At 40.1% G+C, this 15,834-nt stretch overlaps 1 long non-coding RNA gene across 1 annotated transcript; it reads left to right on the top strand.

Moving 5' to 3' along the window:
- Positions 1-1,252: 1,252 nt before the first annotated feature.
- Positions 1,253-15,286, top strand: LOC141275806 (uncharacterized). Its single transcript, XR_012324161.1, has 3 exons — positions 1,253-1,470; positions 5,893-6,039; positions 14,748-15,286. It is a non-coding gene; the product is annotated as an uncharacterized lncRNA (long non-coding RNA).
- The last annotated feature ends 548 nt before the right edge of the window (positions 15,287-15,834 follow it).

The raw sequence follows: 15,834 nt of genomic DNA, 5'->3' as shown, positions 1-15,834 counted from the left end.
CATAAATTATTCATCCAGCCTCAGAGTAGTTACTATTATCTGTCTTTCACAAATCATAAAACTTGGATAAGGTAAATAACCAGTTTTAAAGCACGGAGCTAGAGAGTGGCAGACCTAAGACTTTGATCCAGTATCATCTTATTCTAAAGCCCAAAAGGCAGTATAATATGGGATTTGAATCATTCAATCTCGAGGCACCAATAATTTGTTGAATGCATTACACAATAATCTACTGTTTTCCAGGTGCATTTCTACCTACTGAGGGCAGAGTAAGGAACAGAGCAGACTCCATCCTAATAAACATTTAGACAAGAAGATAACATCAGCTACCTAAAGGTACTATGAAGAAGACAGTAATAAGCACGTATAGAATGCTGAGTCTATAGCAGGCCCTGTTCTAAGTGTTTTGCCTGTATTACTGCATGTAATTTCAAAACACACCCATGAGGTAGGTATGATAGCTGCTCTCATGATCCTGATTTTACAGATGAGGATGCTGAAGCATGGAGAGTCCAAGTATACTTCCTTCTGCCCCACGGTTGGTAAACAGAGGAATTGGGGTTCAAATCCAGACAGTCTGGCTCCAGAGCCTGTGCACGTAACACAGAGCTATGAAGGGTAAATGATAGAGAACAGTGCAGCGAGAAGGCAGGGGTAGCTAGGATGCTGGGAGAGGCCTCCCTGCAGAAGGCCCTCCGGATACGGAGACCCAGCTAGCGAAGAGGAGGTATTTGGTTGCGGATCCGGAGGGAGAAGTTCCCAAGCATAGGAGCACCAAGTCAAAAGGCTCTGAGTCATGGATGAGCTTGGCGTGTATGAGGTCAGAAAGAAGGAGGAGAGTGGAGGCAACTGAGGTCCTCGCCAAGTACAGGTTGGGAACTATAGAGACGAGGGTTGAAATATCACCTTCAACACATTTTTCTAGATGTTGTTATTCTTTCTAACGTGCTGTTTCCTAATCCACTGCAAGGGTCTCTTCTGTGGAATAAATGTAGTGATCCATCATATAACGGCTTAGAACTCTGACAAGGCAAATAGTAAGCGTTCAAACTTTGTTCTTTTTTTTTTGTCCTTGCTCTCCCATGCCATTCCCGCCCCGATGGCAGTGGGGCAACCAGGAATTGCTGGACATGTCAGTAGCTTGTGAAAGAATGTGACTGACTCATATTTTCTAGGAGTTTCCTGCCTGCTATTTGTCATTACTGATTGCAAAGCACCAACTGGGATTTGAATTGTCACGAAGGGCATTTCAGGTCGGAATCTTTTCCATGTTCGGGTAGCAGATGTGACAAGGGTTACAGGGAAAGGAGAAGAGGACGGAAAGACCAGGAGGCCCAGTGAAACTTTACCAGGACAACTCTGAAGCCCGGAATTGCTAGAAGTCTGTCAGGGCGCATTTCAAAGGAGACCACGGCCTCTGTTTGGGATTAGTTCTTACTTTTGAGACAGGACGCTCTGCACTGTTTCAAGGTGAGACAATGTTATGTGTGGCTCGTCGGATGAGCCTGTTCTAATTATATGCCTCCTTGATTATTGTTCAGAGGATTGATTAGAACCGTATTCAAGACATTTGTAGATCATAGTTCCTGGACACTTCTATATGTTAGCAAATCAAGTGTGATTTAGCCCTGGAATTACTGGTTAGGGACGGCTTCTTTTTTTTCAATGCATGTTCTCTCTAGCTTATAATTTTAATTAGCGCTTGCTCCCAGTTCACACGGAGAATAGGGATGATTGTCACTTCAGCACTGAAGCACAGCCTTAGCTTGTAATGCAGCTTTGACTTTTTGCATTCAGATTCCTTAATCAATGCTGGATGGAGGATAAGGGAAACTGCTGCATTAAAGTCCCAGCGCAATAGGCAATTGACTAGCCCTTCAGTTTAGGAGGTGAATTTGAATTAGATTCCTCCTAGGCAAAGCTGGATCTGACAGTCCAGGTGTCCTTATCTACCAGTCCCAATTCTGGGTAGATCCTCCTCCTTCTGCCCTCTGACCCAACTACAAGGGACTAGACCCCCATGCTGGAGAGGGCCCAGTACCACTGGGGAGACTCTGATGTCAGCCTTCTCTGTTGCTTGCAGCTTCTTGAGAAAATGAATTGCGGCCATCACTGCTGTGCTATTGCAGCAGCTTTTCCTGCTTAGGCTGCCTCCCCATCTTTCCTCCTGCCACACAGAGACATCGAGTGTTCTCCCTTTTTGTTTTTTACACTGAGAGAAGTAAGCAGAGCCTTCCTTGGCCTTTATCTTTTGCGGCAAACATCTGTGTATGAGGGAAGTACAATTCCTCCCCGAAAATGTAAAATAACGCGAAAAACCTGCTTTGAATTTCTGATTATCCTCTTTCTACCCAAGATAATATTGTGCTGTTTCTTGAAAGATCTAGTATCTTGAACGAGATAATTATATTCCTCCCGATATTCAAGTAGAATTTTCCCTCTATGAAATACAAGAGAGCTACCTATTTCAGAAAGGTTTAAGTTCAAATTTAATCACTTCATCTCTGAACTTCAAGTGAAATTTAATTATCATCGCCTTGACATACATTGACGAATATACAAACAGTGCCAATGAGAGCAGAAAAGTGAGAATGTATGCTAAAGGAAAGAAAAGAGCTGAGAGGAGTTTGATAGAAGTTTGGAAGTTTCAAGAAAACAATCTGCTTCTCCAAGTTCAAACTCTTTTCCTCCTGAAAATGTAATTGGTATTAAAATACAATATTTCTTGGCAGTGCAAATATGAATATTTAACAGTAACAAGTTGATGCAGTTTAAATGTTCCTGGGCCCAGGTTTAGCAGAATTTTGTAAGGAAGGTTTACTTTCATAAAACGAAAGGAGGTGTTTGAAATGAAGTAGAATATCCTTGAGGATTTTTATTACCCACTAAAACTTAGAGAAGGCTGTCTTATCATAGAGTTGAGTTTAATCATCAGAAAACCTATTAACTTTGCCCTAAACAAACAGTCCAGGTAAGGAAAGAATTTTTCTAAATAAAATGAATGCTTTGATATTTGTTGTATTAGTCAAGATTCTCCAGAAAAACAGAACCAATAGGATGTGTATATACAGAGAAAGAGATTTACTTTAAGGCGTTATGTCCTATGATTTTGGAAGCTGGCAAGTCCAAAATCAACAGGGTGGGCAGGCAACCGGGACACCCAGGGGGGAATTGATGCTGCAGTTTAAATCTGAAGGTCATCAGGCTCAAGAATCCCCTCTTGCTTGGGAGAGGTCCGTTTTCTGTTCTGTTTACACCTTCAACGGAGGCGTATGGAGCCCACTTCCCTTACTTCTCAGTGACAGTAAAATAAAATTTTCATTCTTGACGTTCAAAGGTCTCTATGATCTGACCCCATCCAACTCAGACAAACTATTGACATGACCTCCATGCTTGCATCCCACTAGTTTCTAGTTCAGCTGGGCTATTCAGTGTCTCATCCCTAGCCTGGGATGCTGCCTTACCCTAAATCTTACCCACCATTCCTACTTCTAAAGATTCTCTGACTTCCTGACACCATGATCTACAATTTGATGAATGCTTTAACCAATTATTATCTGTGTCAGGCATTTTGTCTCAGTGTAAGTGAAAATTAAACACTTTCATATCTGTATTTCTTATTTGTGATTTTAACTCCAATAGGGCAAGTAACTTGCCTGCCTTTTCTTCACGGTATCCCCAGGTTCTAGCAGAGTTCTGATGCATACTAAGCACACATTAAATATCTGTATATATAGAACATATATATTAATAAACTTTGGTTTCTGGCAGTAGAGGTCTAGTTATCCTGACTGATTCTCTCACTGAATATACTTCAAAACGCTAAACAAACTATTTTAAAATGTCATTTAAAATGCATGGATGAGCTAGCTAGAAAGTAAAACAAAAAGCTAAGAGAGGGCTTCCCTGGTGGCACAGTGGTTGAGAGTCCGCCTGCCGGTGCAGGGGACACGGGTTCGTGCCCCGGTCCGGAAAGATTCCATATGCTGTGGAGCGGCTGGACCCGTGAGCCATGGCTGCTGAGCCTGCGCGTCCGGAGCCTGTGCTCCGAAACGAGAGAGGCCACAACAGTGAGAGGCCCACGTACCGAAAACAAAACAAAACAAAACAAAAAAAGCTAAGAGAAAGATAGAATCTATAGAGATAAACTAACCTAAGCTGAACACTGAAAACAAGGGCTTATACTGAATCTGGGCCATTCGGTTATCATGGTGTACGGAGTCATAGGCATCAGAAGCCAGTGCCCAGGGACCTCTCCTGAAAATATATAACTTTAAGTTTGCTCTTATGCGGGTTTGCACCTCAAATTCATATTGGGAAATCTCAAGTTTATAATTATTTTAGAGGGGGCCTGAGTACATAAAAGAATAGTAAAAAGTTGACATTTCCTAAATATGCATCCCTAAACTACTCAGAATACCAAGGGGCTTATTGTCTAATGCTCAGGCCTTGCTTTTGGGTGCATCTTGAGAACTAGATGCGCGTTTATTTCTCTTTCTAAATCCATTAAGTAAAGCAAATAGCAAAGAGAACATTGAAATGACCAGTACATTGCATTCTGGGAGATACAAGGTCATAAGTCATGCACTTTTTGCGGCCAGAGTCAGGAAGAACCATGGCATCAGCGCATCCTGGAAGCTGTTGCTTTTCATGAACCCCACCAAACTGAAACAGCAGAGGTCCCGGTATTGCCTGGTCTTGCCTTGGTCAGGAGAGTTGTTTCCCAAGAATACATATAATCATTGGTATTTGGGCTAGGAATTATTTATAGCAACCTGCCCACCAGCTGAGGAGCTCAAGAGATTGTTCTAGGAAGACAAATGACAGTGACCAAGGACAATCATACATACTAGTGAGTAAACGAGAAGAATAATGTTGCACTATGATAAAATGTTATAGCAAAAGGGAAAGAAAATATCAGCATTCTCTCTTATTAAAAAGTTATCTGCTTCAGTTTTGGAAAGTGAGAAAAGTTCGGGAGATGGAAGTGGTGATGGTTGTTCAACAGTGTGAATCTACTTAATGTCACTGAACTGTATACTTCAAAATGGTTAAAATGGTAAAACTTATGTCATGTATAATTTTCAAAATTTCTCTGGGCTATCATTCCATGTTCAACTCCCTGTTTATCATAAAATATCAATTATTTAATTCAATATTTATTTAACCTATCTACATACAACTGATATAAAATAGACCCAGAGACCAACTGAAAACAGTTTTTCCTAAAGCAGACTCTTGGTCTTTATAATACTTTAATGTATAAAAAGGAATATCATAAAACTGTAGGAAATAATTTTACTTTTTGGGGAAGATGGATAGCAACTCATCTGAGGGGACGTGAAAAAATAAGCAAACAAAACAAAACAAAAGCATGAACGTTAAAGAGTTCAGTATAAAAATTGGGATTTTTAAAGTTTAAAAATGTAGATAAAGAGGTTTGGGTATAGAAAGATCTTATAATCATAAGAGCAATGAAGCCCAAACAATATATATGAGATTAGATCACATGAAACATAAAACTATCCATATAAATAATTTTTAAATTATCAAACAATCAATGCTTAATAAAAATGTTAAAATATATTCAAGTTTACTAGTATCAAACAGATATAAATTATTACCAGGAGGAACTGGTTAGTTCTAAAATCATAGCAAAATGTCTAACTAAAGAACCTGACTTACTCTTTTTACTAAGTTTATCAATAGTGAAACCAGAATTCTTCGTACTGTTTTGGCCTTCATAAGTTTATGTGGGAAATATCTGGGCAAGTTTATGAAGAGGAACATAGATATTTAGGCTGCAGCAAACCCAAAGAAGCTGTATTTTTTTTTTTTTTTTTTTTTTTTTTTTTCCGGTACGCGGGCCTCTCGCTGTTGTGGCCTCTCCAGCTGCGGAGCACAGGCTCCGGACGCGCAGGCTCAGCGGCCATGGCTCACGGGCCTAGCCGCTCCGCGGCATGTGGGATCTTCCCGGACCGGGGCACAAACCCGTGTCCCCTCTATCGGCAGGCGGACTCTCAACCACTGCGCCACCAGGTAAGCCCAGAAGCTGGTATTTCTTTAATCTAGAAAAAGAGGTGCTTAAAATAGTAAAAGTAGAATTATTATTATATCAAGGGGCACTAATTGGTTTCATTTCTACAAAAGAAAGAAAAACAGAAAGTAGATCTTGCAGAATAATTTATATTACAGCAAACGCATTTGGGATATTCTGAGACACCAATTTTGCAGTAGGTTATGAAAGATAATTCAAAAATCTTTTCAGATGATATTTAAAAACAGAAGAGATTTTCTTCTATCTCAGGTGCTTCTCTTTTAGGTTAGAAGCTCTACTAAAAGCCTTCTCAAGGACCTCTTTGGTTGCGATTCCAAATCCAGTCTTTATGCAATACAGCTGTAAAAAACCATGTTTTAAATAGATCTCACTTCGTGATGAAACCAGCTTTCAGGCTCTAGGCTGAAATATTCCTCTAATGTTATGGAGTCCACTTACACACGGGAATTGATTTGTTACAAGATCAAGCAAATGGAGCAAGTTATTCACTCCACCGAAAGAGCTCTCTTCAGGGTTTGAAAATTAGGTGTTCCCTCAGGGTTCATATAAAGTGGATTAAATGGAATAACAATGTGAAAATGCCTAACCCAGGGCCTGATCATAGGAGACACCTCAGCAAATAAGACTTGGTACATTAACAGAAAATATAGTTAAGAATTGGAAAATATATACTGATACATTCAAATATTCAAAGTTGGGCTTACATTAGTGCTATGAATAATAATATTTATGGCCTTAATGCAGATAATGCTTATTATGTGCCAGACACTTATTTAATCCTTCGATATTGCTGCAAAGGAGGTACCATTATTATCCAGTCCTAAGATGTAGAAACTAAGGCACAGAATGGTTATGAGCAACGTGGAATGTAAAAAGAGGAGGGGGACGATCCTGTTGGAAAACAGTCTGAGGACAGATTGTGGGAGATTTAGGACACTGTGAAAAAAGTTCGTGTTTTATTCTACGTAGACCGACGTGTGTTTCTGAGGAGAGGAATGACTAACCGCAGGTGTGCATAGAGAATTGTGTGTGGTTCTTATTCCAGCGATGAAAGGTGGCGGAGGGGAGAAGTGTAGTCTTGAGATGTTAAAGTGGTTTAGATATTAGATGGGAGAGAGATAAATGGGAATGGGGAGGAGAGCTTAGTTTGAGGGGTTATGGAGGAAGGATTCACAGGACTGATTGCTAATGGTACATCTGGGAGAGACAAAGGGAAGTTGAGGGTATTTTCTCTTTATTAACAATTTTTTAAAAGTAGAATTTTTCATGAGTAGTATCCACACATAGATGACTGTAATTTCTGAAATGCATTGATTATCCACGTCATTAACTTCCATAATTTTAACATTTGTTTATTCAGATTTTAAATATCCTGCCAAAAACCCAGGTCTCTTCATACATAAAAAACAAAGCCAAGCATATTTTTGAATTTGTGACTAAATAACCAAGAGATTCAAATAGACTCGGGCAGTTAATTAAATAGAGTAGCTCAATAAATGTTTCTTGAAAACTGACCGTCTTATCCAGATTATGGTGAATTCTTCTAAAGTTGAGGACTTTTTGACAAGAGCCTAATCAAAAGTTCAAACAACAAAAACACTAGTCACCGTGTATGTAATATGCTCATAACTGCCAACAAAGTACAGGAACAGAAGAATTTTGAGAATCAGTACTTCCAGTTGTGCACGCGAGGAAATAGCACCATACAGATTGGTAGTGCAAGAAAAGCAGCAAGACTCTCTCTTGACTTCTTTCATTCATTCTAGTTATTCTTGGCATCCTGATCTCTCGAACCATTCTCCTCTCTCCTCCCATACTAACCTTCTTATCACTCAATTCAATTTTTTGCCCTTCCTTCAGTTCCTGCTCTCCATTCTGGAGACATCTTAATTTTCTCCTAATTGCATACTTTTCTGCCTTCCCCTCCCTGTTTCTAGAGTGTTTCCCCTGCTTGATCTGCCAAATACCTTCCCTTACAGCCTTCAGAGATCTCTTTCATTTTTCCTTGCCCCTGGTAGCCCATCACAACTAAGTGTGTGTGATTTTGAATCTCTCTTTTATTCTAATGTGCTACTGACTCACTCCACAAAAACTGCAACTGCTGAACTCAAAACATAATGTAATCCTTATTTAGAATAGGCTTGCTTTTGCTGTAATATCACCCAGGTTGGATAATTCTATTTTGACCACATTAATATTGTGTGGTCTGAAATGCAGGCATGTAGACAACAGGAATTGATTCTATTTAACTCGCTTAGAAAAGCATAAGCACAGCGCAATGAGACTAAATGCACTACTAATAAGTACTGCAGTGGATGGACTTGGAGGGTATTACGCTTAGTGAAATAAGTCAGAGAAAGACAAATACAGTACGATATCACTTATCCATGGAATATAAAAAATGAAACAAACTAATGAAGGTAACAAAAAAGAAACAGACTCACAGGTATAGAAAACAAACTAGTGGTTACCAGTGGGGAGAGAGAGGAGAGGGGCAAGATAGGAGTGGGGATTAAGAGGTACAAACTACTATGCATAATTTTTTTTTTTTAAGTACTGCAGTGAGTACCATTTTGTAACACACATACTAGGAATCAGATGAAGGCTGTGTGCAGAATGACCATATTCTGAATGTGTGTATTTGTGTTTCATGATGCAAGGCTTGAACCACAGGCATAAAGATTCTCTGGAAGTCAGAGATTATGGACAAGAAAAAGAAAAAAAAAAAAGAAAAAAATCATGTTTATTTCATGAAACTCTTCAGAGTCAGTCTGCCCTTTCATCCCAATGGGAATGTGTTAGTACCCCCTGTATCCTGGTTTGGGCTGCTGTCATTATTTCTTCTCATACCCTCCCTCTGCTTCATTAGCTAATCATAGAGCAGGAGCTGTTCCACCAGCATGCACTGTTTCATCTCACTCTGCAAGTAAAACTAACACTCACTGCTTAATCACTTTTCTCTCAATAGGTAAGGATAATAAAACAGTGGGGAAAATGACAAAATTTACTGCACCATTTTCCACGTTAGGAGTCACACACTAACTTTTTCTTTGACATTCAATCACTCATGGTAGCACAGTGAGAAACTCACGCAGGTGCGACCTCAGCATCCTCAGTTCTGAAATATGAATCAGCAGTACCTTCCAGTTCAAACCCTGGGCTTACGGCGCCTGCAGAACTGACTGCGAGATAGCAGTAGAGGTCTGAGCAAAAACCTTGGGCCATATCTTCTGTAGGACTTCTATAGTCCCCCATGCAATTGAGGGAAAAAACATGAAATGGAGATCTGGAAGGGACACTTATCAATAGCACCTAGCTCAGGGTCCTGTTTATAGATTAAGAAACCAAGGCCCATGAGTAGAAGTAACTTCCCCAAGTGACTTTGGGAATTGAGTTAAAAATGGGAATTGAGTAATTTGACTCCTGTGATACATGGCTGGGTTAAGCAGTACCTGTGAACTCTGATAAACATTTCAGGTTTTGATTTTATTGTATCTCTGGTAAACACTATTTTTTCCTTTTGGATAAAACATTGACAAGCAGTAGCCACCTCATACGTGTGAGTTAGAAATAGATTATGGTAGACATTACCAGTATTTTTCAATATGAAATTTTCTTCTCTTCCTAAGACCACTGAACACTACCCTTACTAGCCTTCTTGCAGTTCAGTGAAGCTAAAAGTCACGTGTGTCTCCTCTGAGGTTAGGCAGTGAAAATGTGCATGATTGTTCCAGCACATTCTCTCTCTGCCTTCATTGTCTAGGGTGGAGGCAATGGGTTGAGGTGGCTGAACCGCAGGACTGAAGCAGCCTGGATCCCTTAGTCATCACATGGATGACGAGCTGCTCTGGAGAGCTCTCTGAAGGAGAAAAAAGCTCTTTATGTTTTAAGGCACAGGTTTGTTCCTGTACCATAAGTATAGTGCATTCTAAGTAATAGGAAGATACTGATATTTTCATGAACTTGTTTGCTATTATTCTCACTCTTCAATATTATGTTATGCAGACAGGATATATTATTATTTATGACAGATAAATTGTGATTTGAAAGAAATTTTCCTTGACATACGATTTGTCTTCCGTGGTACTCTACCAAACAGATCCTCTACCTGTGATTCTGTGATTCCCATTCTGGGCTGTTGGTGATGGCTTTCTCTCTTAGGATGGCTTTTCTAGAAGACAAGCCTAAAGTGAAAGTTTAAGTGCTGATAGGTTATGAAAGTGGAAACCCAGTGACGAAGAAATGAGGTAAAAGGAAGGTAAGACCAGGACAGGAGAAGAAATATTTAGGAAGTAATTTATGGAGCTGGCCATAGGTTTGTGATCTACTGGTGGCTTGGTTTCTTAGGATGTCTTCAGAGAAGATGAATGAAGCTATTGTGCCTTCAAACAGTATGAATCGTGGACAGGAAGACAGAAAAAGATATTCTCTCATCTTCATCTCCCAGTGGTCAACCTTTGACCCATGGAATTCCCTGACATTTCTTTCTGCTTTGCATATGTACGGATGTGGCGCATCTCATGCATCAGTCATGAAAGGGAAGTCCCCAAGTGTGAGGTGAGGTTGCTGTGCTGCGCCTGTGAGCCACATGTGTCGCCGGGACCATCCACCACAGCTGCCAGCAGACACTGGCTCCACAATGGAGGATCAATGGAGTGGTTGCTTTAGTCACCCCAGTGGGATAGCACGGCAGATGTGCAGACCTTGGAAGATGAATAAACTGCTTTGGTTAAAGTATTGTAACTCTGAAAAGACAATAATACCATGGCTTATTTAAGGATTAAAAGATATAACATGCTTAGCACAGGGCCTGGCACAAACTAATTGATAATTGGAGGCCAAAAAAAACGATGTGGTAATAATATAGCTTGTTAAATATGCATAGGACTTTTGCATATTTATTATCCATTGTCCTTTATTAGATTCCTGAGCAATAGGAAGGGCAGCTCTTCTTCCTTTTTCACTGTTGGGGAAATAGAGGCAACAAAGGAGTTATATTATTTTCCCAAGGCCAGTCTGGACTGGGTGGTAGAGCTGGAAGATCCAAGAACAGAAGCCAAATTTCCTAAGACCAATATGTCCAGTTCTCTTTCTTTTAGACGCTTTTGTTCTTAAGTCACCATATTTTTTTTCCCAGTAACTTAATTGAGAACTGAAAGAGCTAGACAAGGAACCAAAACCCAGTATGACTGTTAGGCCAGCATTGCATCTTTTACTTGATACCTGGCTTTTGATAGCCGTAACAAGCTGAACGTTCCTAGCAAGAAAGAATTTTTTTATTCATTTTACAACTGAAGAACGGGTGAACCATTAATTCATATCTAATATATAAGGCTGAACCACCTGGAGAGATTAATACAGTAAATATTGTGGAAAAGTAAAATTCAGTTTTATTTTCAAGTCACTTTTTCATGAGGAAAACTAAAGAAATCAATAACTATCGTTTTGGGCAAGGAAACAGATTGGAAGTCTTAGGTCTCTGGCAAAAATGGGTGATGAGAAATCTGACACTCTGGACATTTCTAAATAAAAATATTCATAAAATATAAATTTTGGCTTGTAAGACATGTATTATATGAAATATAAGGAAAAAGAAAAGAAATTGATATACAATGTCAATAGCCAGAATTAACTTTATCTAAATATCTCAAAATCAATTTTCTCTTTCACTCTCCCTTACTTCCTCCTTCTCTCCTTTCCTTTCCTCTTCTTTCCCTCAAGCTCTCCCTCCTTCCTTGCTTCTTTCCATTTTTTCTTTTCCCCATGCAAACTATTTTGTTTTTAACTGGCTTTTTATTTTCAATATTATAATCTCAAATAATATTTGGAATTCGAAGGAAAATTTTATTCCGACAAATTTCTACTGCTTCGATGATTTTATCTGGTCATTCTCAGAACATTCCTAATTAGAGGATTCCACTTGACAGTTGTACAACCTCCACCCAGGGATGTTTTCCCAAAGGTCATGTAGTCTGATATCCTAAGAACTTGGCTGCACTTGTTCATTCAGTGAGAGTCATCGGTTTGCTTGACTCTGCCCTCCCCATGTGTACTGTGTAGTGACACACAGAAGCACTGGCTCTAGTCACACACCATTAGGGATTGTCCCGGGGATTTACATTCTTCATGATGAAATGTTGATTTGCACAATCACAGTATTGTAAAGTTGCAGGTGTATTATATTTTAGAATTTCACAGATTTCAAGAATGCTCCTAAAATTGACTGAGTTACTAATAAAAATTATCATGTCCTTAGAAGATTTGGTTACTAAGAGCCATCAGCCCTGCAGAATGGGAATCATTCAGGAAAAAATTCAAAAAAAAAAAGACTCCTAGAATAAATTTAGAATAACACATTTTCTACACTATTTTCATAGCCCATGCCATTCTGTTCAGTGTCTGTGCAGACAAGCAGCATCAGGAGAAAACAGCTCTTTCACTGAAAAGGTACAGAGATGCAATTTATGACACCTTTGCAAACACACTGGGGACTGGGGCATCATTTCACTTTCAGCTACTCGTGCGTAGGAAAAGCAAAGGAAAGTATTAATGTGATACATCATTGCCTTTGGAAATTGGGAGAATAATTAAGTTCCTCCCTGATTCCCGTTAACACAGTTTGCCACTTGCAATAACCATCCAGCCACTACACACACCTTGGAATGCTTACTTTATGAAAGAAAACAATGAGAAACCCCAAAATTTGAGACAAAAATTCTATAAAATGTGCCCTGGGAGCGCCATTAGTAGCACAGCAACATTTTTGGTGGCCCTCACTGGATATCACTTCATGGTTTCAAACTACAAATGTTAACGGCAATTGGATTTTGTATAGTCGATTCAGTGTATCAATCAGTCACATTGTTCAAAAAAAGCAATTTCGTTAAGCGATTTTGTTGATTCAGTCGAAAGGATCAAACTAGTTGTGATATAACCACGATCATGGTCATATTTCTTAAGGAGGAATTTAGAAGCAGGTGAGAACAGATAGTGTGGAGAGGTCAGAAAAACTTCCCCCAAGCGTGAGATCTGAGTAGTAGTTGGGCTGGTCCTTAAATTATGATCATAGCTCAGAGAGGAGAAGTAGTGGTGCAGAGTGGAGGGAAGAGCAAAAGGTCAAATGAAAAAACAAGAGGGAACAGGGCATACTTTAGTTTATTCAATTAATTTAGCAAATATTTGTGGAGTGACGTATATGTGCCCCACGTTCTGCTGGAGAGTTAGGCTAACAGGACAGGCATCGTTTCATTTCTTGTGGAGATTTCAGGTAACCTTGACAAAGTCACGCTGGCTGTAGAGTAGAATGAGATGATGGTAGGAGAATGCATTGAAGGTCAGAAAAAATCCTGTCCTCTCATATTATATTTCATCCCCCCGTCCACAGCCATGCAAGACATGACTGAATGGTTTATAAAAGTAAGTCGGTGTTGGCACTGGGGGCAGACCTACCTTGCCGAGGTTCAGTGATGTGTGTATGTAGACGGAGTGGCTTAGGGTGGAATACACTGCGTCATGATCTTATGTGAATTGGTTCTCTTTAGAGCAGGTAGGCCCCAATTCTGGTGTGTAGTGGTGGGTGAAGGTGAAGGAAAGAAGGGGACCTACTATGTGCAAGACCCTGTGCTGGATTTCATCTTTACAACAATCTAATTATTAATATGATCACAACAAAACTATTATTGCCATTATGTAGATGAAGAAACTGAGCCTTAGAGACATTCAGTGGCCTCTCCGAAAGCATACAACTAGTTAAAAGGGGAGCCAAACTTGTAACATACATGCAATTAATTCCTCTGCTTCTCTCCTCTCCTCTCCTCTCCTCTCCTCCTGTCTTCCCGCTATTGCTTTTCTGCTATATTGCTACTGAGAAAAATGAGGGTGTTAGGATCAGAAGCCATTTTAGGAAGGAATATAATGAATGTAGCAATAGATTTAGAATCCTATTTTCTGTTCTCAGATGTAAACTTCTGTTGTAAGGGATCTGGGTTAATAATAATAGGTATGTAGGAGGAAATAAAAAGAAAAATTAAGGAAAGGCCACCCTAAGGGTAGTAATAATTAAATTTTAACAAGAAAGGCCTATGTAGACAGAAACCAATTACATTTAGCAAAATATATTTGTGCCTTTTGAAATGATTTCAGAGCATGGCTTTGGCTTTGAACACGAACCTAGTGGAGGCTACGGCTTTTGAGTGTTCTTCCACTGGCAAAAGCCATTTGTGGTAGGTAGAGTAATGGCTCAAAATATGCCCACTTCCTAATCCCCAAAACCTGTGAACTTGTTAACTTACATGGCCAAGGAGACTTTGCAGATGTGATTAAGGTAAGGCTCTTGAGGTGGGGGATTATCCTGGATTATCCGAATAGGCCCAATGCAATTGCAAGAGATATTATAAGAAGGCTACGGAAGGGTCAAAGTCAGAGAAGGTGACATGGCAGTAGAAGCAGAGTGTTGGAGAACTTCATTGAGAGAATGTACCCACCAGTTGACCCACCAATTGGACCTGGGCAATCGGAGTCTCCTGACCCTCTCCTCTGTCCTTGGAATGTGCATCCTACTTGCCTACCCTGTGCTAGAAGCAACCCCAAGGACACAGCCTTGAAATAGTAGCGTGTTGTTGAGACCATGTGAATGGTACACGTGATATACCCATTTAAGACTTCTACATAAACTTTTATGATTTGGCAGGCATGTGCAGAGATCTACTCATCTTGTGGCAGACCAAGACAAGCCTTGTAAGTTCCCTTGATTGTTAAATCTGCCGCCTACCAATCTGAAGTTGTCTACCTCTTTCTTTGATCTCGCCTTGCCCTGTGTGTATGGGGGACAGTTTTCAAACCAGCAGAGAAGGAGTGAAGGAAATACGACGACATTATGTGGTACCCTGAGCCAAGGAATGCAAACCTCCTCTAGAAGCTGCAACACACAAGGAAATGGATTCTCCCCCAGAGCCTCCAGAAGGAATGCAGCACTTGTCAACCTATGTTAGACGTCTAAGCTCCAAAACTGTAAGATAATAAATTTGTGTTGCTTTTAGCCATTTAGTTTGTGGTGATTTGTGACAGCAGCAATAGGAAATTAATACATTATATGAAATACCTGGTACAAGTAGTGACTTTGGAGCTCAGTGATTTCTTTCACCAACTACCAGGAGTTGGGCCAAACTTCAGAGTTAAGGTCCTGGTCCTCTACAAGATTACCCTCACTTCAGCTGCAAGCTTGGGGTTCACAGGTCACTCTCACATCTGACCAACTGATACAATTCAGGGGTTCTCATTAATTCCTCAGTTTTGATAATTTGCTGGAAAAACACATAGAACTCAGGAAAGTACTATGATTACAATTTTATTATAGCAAAAATATGCAAATTAGAACCACTAAAGGGAAAGATGCACAGGGTGAAGCCTGGGACGGTCCCAAAGGTGAAGTTTCTGTTGTCTTCTCCCACTGGAGTCAGGGTGCATCACGCCCAGCACATCGATGCGTGACAATAGCAAAGCGTCACCAGCCAGGGAAGCTCCCCCAAGCTTCAGTATGCAGGGCTTATGTTGGGTCCTCATTACATAGGCACAATTGATTGAATCAATGGCTATGTGGTTAAACTCAATCTCTAGTAGCCTTCAGAGGTTGGGCTAATATCACATGGTTCAAAGCCCCAATCCTCTAATCACATGGTTGGTCTTTCTGGCGTGGCTATCCCCCATCCTGAGTCATCTTGTTAGCATGAACTATCTAGGGGCCCACCAGCCTATCATGAGTCATCTCATTAACATAA

This window comes from Tursiops truncatus, chromosome 1 (assembly GCF_011762595.2).
Source record: "Tursiops truncatus isolate mTurTru1 chromosome 1, mTurTru1.mat.Y, whole genome shotgun sequence".
Lineage (NCBI taxonomy): Eukaryota > Metazoa > Chordata > Mammalia > Artiodactyla > Delphinidae > Tursiops > Tursiops truncatus.
Note: the sequence above shows the minus strand (reverse complement) of the source record. Positions and strands in the feature narration are given on the sequence as shown.